The 16,068-nt window shown below is 33.3% G+C and overlaps 1 non-coding gene and 1 pseudogene across 1 annotated transcript; one reads left to right on the plus strand and one right to left on the minus strand.

Annotated features, from left to right (window-relative positions):
* Nucleotides 1-9,524: 9,524 nt before the first annotated feature.
* On the minus strand, nt 9,525-9,597 carry TRNAK-CUU (transfer RNA lysine (anticodon CUU)). Its single transcript has one exon. It is a non-coding gene; the product is annotated as a tRNA-Lys (tRNA).
* A 3,223-nt stretch (nt 9,598-12,820) lies between these two features.
* LOC140852539 (zinc finger BED domain-containing protein RICESLEEPER 2-like) lies at nt 12,821-14,369 on the plus strand (annotated as a pseudogene).
* Nucleotides 14,370-16,068: the final 1,699 nt, after the last annotated feature.

Genomic DNA, 16,068 nt, shown 5'->3' on the forward strand with positions numbered 1-16,068 from the left:
AAAATACTTTTCTTTTTGGACGGCCTTCTTCTTCGAAGCTTCCTTCTTCGGCTTATTCTCTACCTTCTGCTTCTTCATAGATTTCTTCTTCTTAGTAGACTTTTTCTTGAAAGAAGTCTACTTCACAGTGAGAACAGAGTCTCTTGAACTCTTCAAGGTACCTTTAGTGGTCACTAGTATTTGACTAATTCATATATGGTGTATTGGATCTTATTCATATGGAAATTTACTGTAAACTGGCTATATGAATCTGTAAGAGATTGCAGAATGAGATCAATCTACACCTCCTTAACCATCGATATCTTGAGCTTCTCAAGCTTCTCTAGATCCTCAATCATTGTTAGACAATGTTCATGGACTAACTGTCTATCACATATTTTCATCTTGAAAAGTCACTTGATACTCTGTAGCGAGTTGCATGATTCTGCTCACCATACAACTCTTGTAGATGAGTCAATATCTGCCTAGCAGTCTTCATGTCTTCGTGTTGGTGCTGCAACTCGTTAGATGTCGAGGCCAATACGTAACACTTAACTTTATGTCATCATCCAACCACTTCTCATGAGATGCTCTCTGATCAGTAGTCGAATGAGCTGGAAGAAGGGTAAGATCCTGATCAAGTACATAGGCTATCTTCTCGAAACTCAAGATGATCTTAAGATTCCATAGCCAATCCTTAAGCTTGATCCGATCAGATGGTTAGTCTCTAGGATCTAAGTAAGAGGGTTTAAAGCAGCCATTTCCTACATAGAGATGAAAGTTCTAGTTAGATTTTATAATTGACTTAATCAATTTATTTTAAAAATTTTATTTAAAAAATAAATTTGGACTTCCACTATTTTTTTAGATCTCTAACACTTCTCGGGTAAAGAAATGAAAACTTTCGCGATTAAGAGATTTTAGTGGGTGCTGTGGTCTCACCGATTGGCTCACCATCTGCCTAATAGTTATTGATGATGGGTCAGTCAATGAGTAGATAACTCTAATCCAATATTTTTCCAAACATGTTGCAGCCAACATCGATCTCTAATTCATGAAGCCTCACTGTGTCTGAAATATTGGCCCACTTATTAGTTAAGTCAGACCCACCATTTATGTGAAATGGAGTCGTCATTGAGTTCCTCATCATATCCAAAATATTGAGTCCAACCCCATCTTCACCCAACAACATCTCAAGCTAATAGCGTGATTGCATCTTTTCGGTGTAACTGAACCATTGTGACCAGTCGAGAACAATCAACTCCGAAAAGGGTCTGCACAACTACAATAGTGAAAGATCGCTAGACTTAATATTTAATAATAAGATTTGGATTTAGATCTCATCTTTAATTAGTTATAACTGTTATAACTAATCCAGTGGCATGGGCTAGCTCGAATCATTAAGCAACCTGATAAAAAATTAAATCGATCAAGTTGGTCAGGTAAGTGTGATCATTGGGAGGATTGCAGATGCTTGCCTTAGACACCATTTGTTTATAATTAGATAAGCATGATTTCAATTAAAAATCATGATTGAGACTTGCCTTAGACATCAATTGACCAATTAGAATCGAATAGGTCAGTTTAGACTCGGGCTCGAACTGCTGAGCCAAATTAGATCTTTAAGTTGATCAACAACATATGGCTGTTGATTGATCTGACGAATCTACAACTATTAGGTCATGAACACACTTGACCCAATCCTAGTCAACTTTTGATTTGGTTTGATTAACCGCTCAAAACTAGACCTAATTGAGCTACCCACACCTATAACCCCATATTTATGCAATAAAATTTGATCTTAAATTTTTAATTTTAGATCTCTTAATTTCATATCTTAATTTTTAATTAAATGTATTATGAACATGGGTTTAGTTTAGATCTCGAAACAATTTCAGATCTAAATAATTTTTAATAATGTATCTCATACAAAATTAATTCATGCAAAACTACACAAAATTTTAGATCTTTAATTCTAAATTTTAGATCTTTAAAGTTTATATTTAGATCTTTAATTCATAATTATAGATCTAAAGTTTTGCATACAAAATAAAAATCTTTTTTTTGCTATTTTTCTTCATAAGACATGACAAGCGGTATCCCTACACATTATAAGAGAATCCATCGATTGGATAAGAGAGAGACTTTAATCTCTACTTCCTCTTATAACCGAACAGCCATAGTGATGTACCCATTTTAGGTACTAGGCTGCTAAGATATTAAACTAAATACACATATCACATATGTATCAGATCTAAACATCTCATACTTCACATAAAATCAGATTGTAATCATAATATTCAGATCTATGCATCTCATGCAATATAATAATTATGTTAAGTTTTATGCACTTAATTAGGTTACTGATTTTTAATCTTCTAATCTTAAGTTTCAGATCTAATTATAACTTTTAGATTAAATATAAAAATCAATCCTAATAAAAGCATAAAATTAAGATCTAATTTAAAACATGCTGATCATATCGAAAAGTTGAAATCTAGATCTAATTCAATTTCAGATTCATGTATAAATCAGATCTAATTGATTTTAGTTTAGATATAAACACAACTCAGATCTAATTTGATTTAGATCTAATCTTAATCTTAGATGCGTAATCTTTAAAATCTAACTCTGATTCCAGCTGAAGAAAAGATCGCACGCCCGATCGATCAAAATAGGGTGTAGTGAAATTCAAAAAAATTTTGATCCAACATGCGATTTGATCGATATCTAATCTCGATCGTATCCAGATTGATCATGCATCTAGATTTAAAAAAATAAAGATTTAAATAATTTAGATCAAAATATTAAGATTATCACATCACCTTGTGCAGATAGAAAAACTCCACTGTCTGATGATCATAGAATCTCAAAGTTGCTGTTGAGCCACATACGTGTCCGACCTCTACAGATATCCACTCGGACTCAAACTAGGATGCTCTCTCCATCTTTGATTCATCTACTCCTAGATGAATCTGCAAGCTCCTAGATCAGCCTTGGATCTGATCTCTGGCAGGGATATGATCAGTGCTTGATTGTAGCCTTTTTGTTTCTTCGGATAGACTGGATGGAACTCGACATTTTGAGACCACCAGATGGAATGCCCAATACCTTTGGATATGGGAGAGGATCAGAGATCAGAGAAGAGAGAGGAGATGGCATGGAGAAGAGGAGAGGAGGTGTGGAGATATTCTTCCAGTGATTAATTATGTCAAACCATTTGATAGGGGTCCTTTTATAAATATTTGATCGGATCAAATGTCTTAAAGCAAAAGGACTGTGCTTGGTACTGCCACATCTGATTTTTCTCCTCATTTTGTTGCACAAAATCATCGTGGAATTCAGATGTGGCGAGTGCAAGGGATACGAGTTGTTGTCGCCCAAGCAAATCCTCTCCGATTCAAATTCAAATGCTTCAAATTCAAATCTGAATTCAAATCTGAATTTGAATTCAAATATAACCACCTCCTTCTTATCCTTATCATCTCAAATTAAATTTGAACTCTTCAAATTCAAGTGAGCTTTATCCCTATCCTCTCTCTCTATCCACAAGGTGGCACCCCTTTTGATCTCATCCATTTGGGACGTCCCATCTAATCTCTTCCGAATATTTCACGTAGAAAAGTGGGGTGCCAACTATTGGTACCCCCATCCTTTAATTCTTACATGATGGAAGGCTTCAAGGACTCCTACTCTTATTGTCCTAATGAGCTTACTTAGATTTGGTTAGATCTTATCTAATAGAAAAACCAAATCAAGTAGGAGAAAATGGGTTTAACCATGTGCTAGCATGGCTTCCTTAAATCAGAAGCTAAAACTTAATTAATTCTAATCTAATCAGACTATACTTAGCCCAACTATACTTATTTGTGTGATCCTATAAATTCAATTCTGTCTAGTAGTGAGATATGTTATGATCTCTATCAGCAACATCATCAAAACTCTTTTCAATGGATCAAATTTTTTTTAATTCAACCAATTAAGAATCATTGATCATCAAAATAATTCTTAATCAATCTCACAATCCATCAGTAATATCTAACAGTATATGATGATAATCTAACAGAACTGAATGATGAACCTCTAGGTACAGTTATCGTATGATTCAGTTCTTCTATCGTGAGTTCTGATAAGACATAGATTAAGAATAACTCATCAAATATGATTCTTGTTATATGTTAGAATTAATTTGACTCGAGTCTGATATGAAACCTAATAAAAATATCTTTTTATTTTTACACTACCATAGCCATGGGCTTTAAGACTCAGTTTCACGATCTACATAGGACTACTCATCTAGTGAGATTGATAGATCTCATCTTGATGTGTATTCTATTCCTACAGTAAGACTACTATAGTTAACATATACCTCAAGACTTCGTATAGTTAGAAGATCGAGTTATGGTATAGTCAAACTACAACAACCTCATTGTGAGCAGTCAAGACACCGCAGGTCAAAGAACTAGTCACATTACTGCAGTATCGAGTTAGTCACTGACGAGTAGGTAGACATCCTAATGATTGCTCGTGTTTGATCATGCTCAATATCCTTATTCCTAATAAGCATTTACACTCTATCTTCAATTTATCCACACCATAGATTCAAGACTCATCTATCCTGAGAAAATGATTGTGCACCAATCTCTTCAGATCAAACACCATTTTCATGATAATCCTATAATCGAGAGTAATTTATGACTTAATTATAATGACCCATGTCTCAAATTTTCAACTCTTGAGAATATATGTCATTATTTCTATTAACTCATAGAACAATTCATAGATACTTAAAACATAAATATGAATGAAAATAAATCCAACTTTATTAATTTATAAGTCAATATTACAAAATATACTCTAAAAAATTTTACATGTGTCAGCCAATCTGACTTCTAGGATATACATCTAATACTTCTAACATAACTGTTTTGATGATACCTAGAGCGTAGGTTAAACTAAGTGAAAATTTTTTGTAGTTTATCCAATAATTCATTAGTCATTGGAACTAGAAATTTTCTTGATGGTAATTTAGTTGATGTAGTGATCCAGATTCTCTATCTCTAACATACTTGTTCCAATGCTGAGCTACAAGAATCCCATTATATGTTATAACAAAACTCAAACTTTGAACAAGATTCTAAGTTTGGATCAGATAGATTATATAATTTTATATAAAGCATTAGAGATTTATTTTAGGCAAAATTAAGGGCCGGCCCATTGGCAGACTGCACCTTAACTTTTAACCCTTGTGGATTAATTTTATGGCATCCAATATATAGGCAAAAATATTTTTAATTTCCAATCGCTAGAGGACAATTATGCCCTCCATAAATTTTCATTCCCAAACTCTTTTCTTGATTTCTCCATTGCCATGTCATCAAACTCCACATTCCCCTACTTAGCTTCTCAATCCTCTATGTCCCTCCATCTTCTTGGCCTAAGACTCATCATCTCTCCAGTGTTGATCAATACAGAGGCTCCTTATATTGTCTTGGCCAACCGGTACCTCCATGTTCGATTGTAGTAATGTGCTCTTCTCTCAATCCACTACCTCTCTTCACTTGTCTGCAGTAATGACTCTCCTGCATGCATCCTCGACCAACCAACTTCGTCCCATCATTTTCACATGCATCAGTTGTTGATGCTTGGAAAAGAGAAGGTAAAATATTTATGTTTGATGGATTTTGAAAATGAAAAGAGGAATACAATGTTATATTGATTCATTAATTTGAGTGCATTAAGTTTGATTTAGTATATTTAATTTTGCTTATATTATGGTTTTTCATAAACAATGCATTGATTTGCTTTTAGTCCATATGTAAAGTATTAGAACCAAAAATCTGCCCTTTTAAGTCTTTTCCTAACCCTCTTACTTAGATCAAAATTGGCACCCTTCATGGGTTGCATCGGATGTAGTAGAGAGTAATTAATAGCAAAAGATGTATGTCTACTTTTATCTTGAATTTTTGAATAGCAAAAGATGCTAAATGCTTTTTGGTGTAAACTTCTCATTTGTGTGTCTTTTTCCTCTTTCTTTTTTGTGCAGTGGTGATCAATCTTGAAATTATTGTAGTTTGCATAATCTCATAGCACAAATCATTATTTACTAGCTGATAACCTAACACATATGGATTAGCAATAATGATCAACCAGTAGCTAATAGCATTAAGCCATTAACAATTTACAATCATATCTTTCTTATGTGATGAACCATATAAATATTTGTGCAAGTTTATTTTTTTATTTTTTAATCAGTAGAGAAGAAAATATATTTAATAAATTATGCATAAATATATCCGTCCAATATCAGCTCATGTGAGCCATATAAGTACCACATATAATGGACCTATGGTGTGCTCCTGGTCATCCGTATGCAACCAAGTGAGGAAAAAAAATAAAAAAGAGCTAGGGACAAAAGGATCATGATTTTGAGAGGAAGGGGATCATGATTTTGGGAGAGTGGGGCGAGATCTATGAGAAAAATAAAGTCCTATTTCTCCCTAACCAAACTCAGCCCCACTACTCTGTCTCTCTCTCTTGCTCTCTTTTGTTTCCCTCACCCTCAATTCCTTTTCCTTTATTTTGTTCATCCCTATCCTCTCCATCTCCCTCTCATGCCTTTTCTCTCTCATGTCCAAATCTCCCCTCTCCTATCCATGCGTACTCGAAGTTTCCTATGCCTCTCTTCCCTTATTCCTTCGAGCCACCAGTAAGTTTTCCTTTTCCTCTTCTTAAATTGATCTCTTGTAATACTTAGGAGAAAAGGGGATAGGGCCTTGTTTCATTGTTTAAAGGTCCTTATCAGGCTTTTCTTCCCTATTCCCTGGTGGCTGGCGGTGGTGCTGTGGGTAGTGGTGGCCAATGGCCATGTGATGGATGGTGGGGCTGTGTCGTAGGTGGCAAACAGGTGGAGGGCGAACCCTTATTTTTTCTATTGTATTTGGATGAAAGAGGAAGAAAGAAAAGAAAGTAAGAAAAAGAGAGAAGAAAAGGAGGGCTGTGGCAATGAAAAGAAAGTAAGAAAAAGAGAGAAGAAAAGGAAGGCTGTGGCAATGATGCCTCCTATCACAATTAGCATGAGTCGTGCTAATATCACCGGAATAATAGCCAATTCCCCTTGTAGCATTTATGAATTAGAAGAAAATTAAAACCTTTGAAATTTGGGTTATTTTTGAAATATGGATGTAACCCTAATTTGATATGTTTGTGATTTCAACATAATTAAGTCTCGAAGGATCTTTATGAACTAAGTAAGCTATCTGAGTATCAACTATTGCAAGTTAAGTAACTTTTGCACTTTATAAGATGATCTGAGTTGATTATGTGAGTAACTTTTATGCTTTATAATATGATCTCAGTTGATTATGTAAGTTATCATCATGATTCCAAATAAATTGAATAAGAACTTGTGATTATATAAGATCTACTTTATTATTCATCAATTGATCACATGATCCAATCATCATCATGAATTAAGCATGCATATCTATAGAATTGATTATATATGTTTGTGATTTCTAATTTGAACTTTGCTCTCTATGAGGATCATACTGTTGCCCCACTTATCCTGCGAGAGGCACATATATGCTCACTTTGCCTAATTTGAAGTCATGATATCATATTTTCAGAGTTGCACACCATTTCTATATGTATACCCCTTATCCCTTTATCCATTATTTGCTTTCCCTATCATTACCTTTTCATATGATGCACATTGTAACCCTCCCTCTCATTATAGATATGGATGGAGGTCTTACATCTTATCGTCTCATTTTGCTTTCATGCGATTAATATTTTCTTTTGTGATTCTTTAGTGCTAAGATTTTTAAAGAGATTTACTCTTAGAAGTACGGATATCTAATGGTAATGCGACTTAGCTTGCATGGACGACCTCGACTATCATCTCTTGCTTTGATCTCCTTTCTACCAATAAGGGGACATAATTATACAGATCTTGCTATTTCATTCATCATTTTGGCCTTATTCAATATTGACCTACATACATGGAGCCACATTCTGGTCTCTTGATATTTTTTTGTTGAACATTGGTGGTCGGCAGCAATGAGAGATATAAGATACATTGGGCCTCATCGAGACGATGAGGCCCAAGACCACTCAACACTATAGAGCCTAGAAAAAATTTTGGGCTCTTAGAGGCATTAACTTTTTTTGATAAGTTGGACAATTTAAATTAACTTAGAGTAAACACATCTATCAGAATCAAACAAAAAAATATGATGAAATTGGATAAGAAGACCGACCTAGGCCAACCAAAGAGTGGATCCTGTATGATTCACCATGTATGATGCCATCCAATCAATAGCACTTTTCGCTTGTGAGAGACATTGATTTAGGGATTAATAACTATAATGGGTTTGAATAAGAGGTGTACATATGTATTTACTTGTATAATATTAAGGCTGATAATTATTGTCAAACCATTTTAACTCTACATCTCACAACCCTTTCTCCATGTCTCTTATTGTTTGATTATAGGACCCACAATTAGTGAGACTTCATAAATAGAAATAAAAAGTAAGAGATAGAGTAATCTATTCACTCATTTCCATCTAATTTAATGTATGCATCATAGAAAATATGCATATCTTATAGTCAGTTTTCATAGATTCTTCTCATGACTTGCATTAAGTATGTTTTTAGAATATTGGTTTATTGTTGGTTTAACATTTAAGATGTTATAATCTAGATTATAGATGTCTTGGATTGTTGTTTTAAGGTGGCTTTTAATATATAATTTATCATTTTATGCAATTCACCTTCTACTCTTAATATCCTTTTTGAAATAAATCAATAGTTTGTTTGATAATTTTTCATAATCTCCCCGAACCAAACTAATCTAGTCAGATTAGATTAACTCGACATTGATTGCTCTGATTCTAACTACAAAAATTTAGAACCAACAAAGATATGGTCATTTCTTGATTCGCCCCTTGTTTAGAGTTAGGTATATCCTAAAAGACATGGCTGTACTTTATAACATCAATATTTCATTTACATGACTACATAATTGTAGTAAGTATGCATCACATATCAACCTTTGAGTTAAAAAAGAGCCCACAAGTGCCCTTGTAGAATTATTCAAATGCTCAAAGTGTTTTCCATGGAGAGGACTGGTTATTTCTAAAAATTTGAAATATATTCATAGCAATAATTGAGGTTAGGCATCACACTCACTGGCTATTGAACTATACGGAAACTATATAAATTCCTCTTCTATTTAGGTGGTAACCTTGCAATGATGTTAAGATATGCAATTATACTTGTGTCTTACAAAAGAATGGCACCCATGCCATCACTCTAGTGGTTAGCTAATTAAACAATCCACTGCTTATATAATGAAAATAAAATTTTAATTGATTTGTAATAATACGGCATTGTTGTAGTGGGAAATATATATATATATATATCCAGCATAGTAAGCTTGAGTTAAGAAAATCCATAGGATAGTCACTGGTCTGTGTCCCAAAGAATAATAGTCTTTTAAAAAAAAAAAAACTTTAATTCTTGCTAGGAAAATTCTCAAGCGGCCACCGTGGGGCTCGAACCCACGCCCACAAGGTTAAGAGCCTTGCGCTCTATCGACTGAGCTAGACGGACTCATCAATTGTGTGCTAATAGAAATGACATGTGGCACAACATGGATGCCAAAAGCCGTTGCCTTGGGAAAATGGACGAGCCGACTCGGTGCGACTCTTGATCAAAGCCAACGTGGTTGTTGAATCACCTTCACGAATAATATAAAGCTTGAAGCTCTCCCAGCTACTGTCGCGAAGGTGGCAGAAATATTGACGGTGATCTCCTCGAATAATATAAAGCTGGATCCGCCAGATTCGGGACAGATCGATCCACATGGAGCAGAGACTTGACAGTTTGTCCGGAAACATAATTAAGAGACGTCAAGATGAAGACAACCTCCTCCTGTCAAGTCTGAGATGATGCTGGGAGGTCTACAATGGCAACTGATTACTCACAGCTGAACCAGATGGGCAAGTGAGAAACAAGCGACCGCCTTTCAAAGGCGGGGCGTGCAACCCACGGACTAGTTCACATGTCAGCGAATCTCACACATTTATTAATGCGGCGCGATAGAGCAGCTTAACTACAAATTTTCAATAACTATTTTATCTGCGGTCCGTTGAGAAAAAACTTAATTACAATAATATCATCATGTCAAATTTATCATAATTAATTTAATAAATATCAAATATATTATAATTTAATAAAAATATTTATATTTCATCGATTATCTTATATTTCATCAATTTTTATGTTGATATTTCATATTATCTTATATTTTTTTAATTTTTAATTAGATTATTATAAATTTGACATAATACCACCGTTGCAACGAAAATCTTTTCAATCTATTGGGACTCAAAAATGATGGTCAGCTGATTGCTGGAGGCCACTGCCAATTAAGATGACAAAAATCGATCCGATCCGTCAATCCGACCGCATTCGATCCATCTTAAACAGGTTTGGGTTTGGATTAAACGGATTCGGATCGTAAACGGATCGATCTGTTTAATCTATTTAATAATCGGATCGAATTCAGATTTCAGACAACTGACTCGTTTAACCCATTTAACCTGTTTAATAAATGGATCGGGTTGGGTCGAGTTATAACCCGTTTAACCTATTATATTTTTTTCTTTACCCTTTACTCCTCAGGCCTTAGGGTAAACTGTTTTAGTTTTTACTCTTCGCCTCTTCGGTCATCCACTCGTTCGCCGTTCGATCGATTCCGCTTCCACAGCTTTTCGCCTTCCCTCCTCTAGGATTTCTCATCCCATCCCTCCTCTCGGCCCAGGATCCCCCACTATCTTCTCCACCATCGGCAATAGGTGGCTATCTACTACCAGTTTCTCTTCGTTCGCGGTCGTGCTGAAGGGAACTCGAGGAATCGTGAGATTCCACTGGTCCGAAGCTTAGGTATTTCCCTCCTCCTCCTCCTCCTCAACCTTCTCCCTTAGAAGCTGCTCCTCCCCGATCTTCCCTCACGGGAGCACCGATCGGGACCTGACCTCCATCTTTAGCCATCGTGATGCGCGACAACACGATAATGACTAACTCAGAGGAATCGTGAGATTTCGCTGATCCAAAGCTTAAGTATTTTTCTCCGATATCTGGGGTTGGTATTCGATCTAGATCCGACGATTGTTCTTAAGTTGAATTTTTTCTTGAATTTACGTTAGGGTTTCTGGGATCTCATAGCGATCTGGTCTATTAGTTGGTATTCTCTTTATTCGGCTGGTTTAAATTGAGGGTTTTAGTCCTTTTTAGTAGTCATTTCTTTTTTTTTTTTGATTTTGCTCTGATTTATGGGTTCAATGGCATTTGGATATGGCTGTTCGATCTGACTCTCAGACGATCATTGTTCTCCTATGATTTATTTAATAAATATTATCTTGCATGTCTCATTTATATATCGAATTTTTGATTTTTTTTTAGATTTACGTTAGGGTTTTTGGGATCTCATAGCGATCTGGTCTATTATTTGGAATTCGCTTTGTTCCAGTGGTTTAAATTAGGGGTTTTAGTCTTTTTTAGTAGTCATTTCTTTTTTTCTTCTTGATTTTGCTCTGATTTATGGGTTCAATGGTATTTGGATATGGCTGTTCGATCTAGCATTTGGATATGGCTATTCATTTCATTGTTCTCAGACAATATGGTTGTTCAATGGCATTGGATATAGATTGAACTCATAGCTTTGCTACTTTATTTTCTGATGCTGTAATTTAAAGTATAAGGTGTTGATTTTCTGATATTTTGGGATTTTCTTGATTTTTATTTTTTATGCTGAATGTCAAAGTGTGTAGTATGGCCTATGTGTAGAGGTTTGTTTTAAAGTTTGTGTAGAGAGCTATGATGATTTTGAAATATCTTTTTGTTGATTCAACTATTTCTAACAGCAATAATCTTGGATAGCCTTCTTCTGTAGGCAACCGATTGCTGTTGTTTTAATTTAGTTATAGTTGAAATACTAAATTTGAGCCTCCTCTCCCTTTTCTTTTTTTTAATGTTCTAACTATTTTAAATTTTTTTGTGGTTAATATAAGCTTTCATTATATGATATAAATGGATAAAGAGCCTATCGTCAATTTAGATCTGGAAAGTGATGATGATGGTGCCAATGAATTAGCACCTGTAGCTTCAAATACAGCTACAATTGGTGATTCCACTGGTAAATGTAAAAGAAAGTTAACTTCATCAGTTTATCAATTTTTTAAATAAATAAAGCAACAAAAAAATGTAAATGCATCAAGTATGGCATAGAATATCATTTTGATGGTAAGGTTGGGACTGAAAATTTGAAACGGTATATAGAGAATTGTAAGAAGAATCATGATGTAGGGCAGATGATTTTATCACAATCTCAAGGATCCATATCAATGCAGTCTAGTAAATTTAATCCAAAAAAATTTCATGAATTGTTGACATATGCAATTATCAAGCATGATCTACCATTTCAATTTGTTGAGTATGAAGGTATTAGATCTTTATTTATTTATGTTTGTGAGGATATCAAGTTGGTATCAAAGAATACTGTTAAGACAGATATGCTGAAATTGTATTAAAAAAATTATTATTATAGCTATACTCAATTTCTACTAGGATAAGCTTGACTTCAAATTTCTAGACCTCTATTATCACTGATGGGTATTTATGTTTAATTGTCTATTTTATTGATGAAGAATGGGTGTTGCAAAAGAAAGTTCTTAATTTTCGTTTCATGCCTCCTCCACACAATGGCATATCTTTATGTCGAATGATCTATGGTTCATTAATTGATTGGAGAATTGAAAAATAGTTATTTTGTATGATATTGGATAATACATCAGTCAATGATATTTTTATTGATATATTAAAGATCCAACTTAATTTAAAAAATACACTTTACTCAAATAGTGAATTCTTTCATGTTCGATATTATGCTCATATTCTTAATTTAATTATACAAGAGCGATTAAAGGAGATAGATAAATCTATTTACAAGGTTCATGAAATGTTAAATATGTGAGAGGTTCACAAGTTCGAAAATAAAAATTTTTGAAATGTGTTAGATAAATATCTTTGGAAAGTAGAAAAGGTTTAAGGCAAGCTGTTCCCACAAGATGAAATTCAACTTATTTGATGCTAGATAGTGCTTTTGCTTATCGACGTGCTTTTTCTCATTTGAAATTAAGTGACACCAATTACAAGCATTTTCTATCTGAAGAAGATTGAGACAAAATTGTGAAGATTAACAAATTGTTGAGTGTATTTTATGATGCTACTTTTGTATTTTCTGGAGTTAAGTATACTACAGCAAATTTATACTTTCTTCATATTTTTTTGATTGAGCTCACTTTAAGACGAGATAGAGAGTGTAGATACTTTCATGTAACGAATGGCAGGACAAATGTATAAAAAATTTAAAAAATATTGATCAGATCATTGTTTAATCTTAACCATGACAGTTATTTTGGATCTTCGATATAAATTTCAGTTTGTAGAGTATTGTTACAGAAAGTTGTATGGATATGGCATATCGAGATCGTCCACATCTGTGATTAGTTTGTAGAGTATTATTACAGAAAGTTGTATGGATATGGTGTATCGAGACTGTCTACATCTGTGATTGTATGTTTTCTCTCTTTAATCAGTATATAGTTTCTTCTTCTAAAACTCCAGCTATTGGTACATTAATTGATGCAAACATTGATAGTGGTACTTCTTGTGAGACTTTTGAGCCATGTAGAAAAGTAGATATTTTTAAGGTAATATAAATTTTTATTTATCAAAATAAATTTATTATCTTGTACATGATATTAGTTCTAATAAATAATTTATTTTATTTTTATAATATTATAAGATTTTGATACATTTGAAAGCTTTGAATTTGTGACTGCGGCACAGAAGTCTGAATTGAAATTATATTTAGATGAGCCTAGAGTTGATAGAAAGTTCAATTTAGACATCCTTAAATTTTGAAAAATCTATCATTTTTTATATCCTCATCTTTCTCTCATGGCACATGATATTTTAACTATTTCAATATCTACAGTTGCCTCTGAATCTGCTTTTAGTATTGGTGGGCAGGTACTTGATAAGTATCATAGTTTACTTAAACCAGATGTCACTGAGGCTGTGATTTGCACTCGAGATTAGATATTTGGAAAGAAAGGTATATAATTTAAATATTTAATCATTGTATTGCTATTATATATTTTGAATGAGTTTATTATTAATTATTATAATCTTTCAATATAGATATTTTGAAACCCGAGTTAAATGAGATTGTAGAAGATGTTATGAACTCTAGTTCCATCAATGAAGCCCAATCAACTCAAGGCTCGGTCAATATTTTCCAACCCATAATGAGATGAATCATGGTTATGCATTTTTTTTTGGATTGTGTTGTTCATATTTTTTGGACATATTATCTTGTTATGTTGTGTTTTGTTTGGAACTTTTTTTTTTATTTTTGTTTGACTAAGAACAATGGATGTTGTTATGCTGTCTTTATTTAAAATTTTAGATACTTGTTTGCGTTTTAAGCAATTTTGAGATTGTTTTAAAGTTTGTATGCGGAGGCTGTGATGATTTTTGGGTATATATTTGATGACTCAACTAATTCTAGCGGCAATAATCTTGGATGGCTTTCTTATATAGGCAACCGATTATAGTCGTTTTGATTTAGCTATGGATTAATTATCGGATCTGAGCCTTCTTATATAGGCAACCGCTACTATTTATTTAATTTGAAAATATTGTTGGTGATGGGATTTAGCTTAGAGTTAACATTGTATCCTATTTGAATCTTCTATATGTGTTACTGTTGCAGCATTGCTATCTTTTTTGCCATCACTAGGTTGTAATCTGGGAATATGTTTTGAATTCTGATGTTATTTACAGTAACATGTTAATTTCATATTTTGATATATGTATTTTATGTTCTACAATATGATATTGCAGGTTTCATACTTTCATGCATGATATAAGATTGGACTTAAAAATACTGTGATTACTTGCTTGGCTGGCAATTTTTTTTTTTATTGAGCAGGTTTTCTCCTCATGCTTTATGTTATTTAAAGTGACATATGTTAAATAGTGGCAGTATTTGTTTTCCTTCAAGGATAATGTGTTTCTAGACTTTTCAGTTTGAAATGGTATATTTTTTTTTGAATTGAACATGCTGACTGTTTGTGAATTATGATATTTATCTTATTTAAAAATATGTTAAACGGGTTGGGTTGGATCAGTTAAACAAGTTGTTTTATGATTATGCATTTTTTTTTGGACTACATTGTTCATATTTTTTGACATGTATATGTATTGTGAAGGCTATGATGATTTTTGCATATATGTTTGATGACTCAACTATTTCTAGCGGCAACAATCTTAGATGGCCTTCTTCTATAGGCAACCGATTGTAGTCATTTTGATTCAGCTATGGATTAATTATCACTTTATCAGATCTGAGCCTCATTTTTTTTTCTAAATATGCATGGATTTTTTCGTTTCCATTCTTTACTATTCTGATATTTTTCAGATGCAGCAACCTTATTATCATTTTTGAGATAGATGAGAATCTGGATTAGCAGATCCATGTGTTTGAAGTTGTATCACATATTTGTATCTTTCACTTTTTCTCTATCAATATTTTATATACTCAATTGAATATTACTAAAATACAAATTTTTCATGCAGGAACCAGGATGAGTTCCTTCTAAGAAATCAACCTCGAGCTTCTATGAACTATGATGATGGGCAACATGAGCCTTGAGCATCTTCGATTAATTACTATTGCAGTGTTGCTATCTTCTTTATCATCACTGGATTGTAATTTGAAAATATATTTTGAATTCTGATATTATTTATAGTAATATATTAACTTAATATTTTGATATATGTATTTTATGTTCTACAATAGGATATTACAGATTTCATACTTTCATGCATGATATGAGATTGGACTTAAAAACACTATGACTACTTGTTTTATTGGCATATTTTTTTTTAATTCTTGAGCAGGTTTTCTTCTCATGCTTTATATTATTTAAAGTGATTATATGTTAAACAGTA

This window comes from Elaeis guineensis, chromosome 11, assembly GCF_000442705.2.
Source record: "Elaeis guineensis isolate ETL-2024a chromosome 11, EG11, whole genome shotgun sequence".
NCBI lineage: Eukaryota > Viridiplantae > Streptophyta > Magnoliopsida > Arecales > Arecaceae > Elaeis > Elaeis guineensis.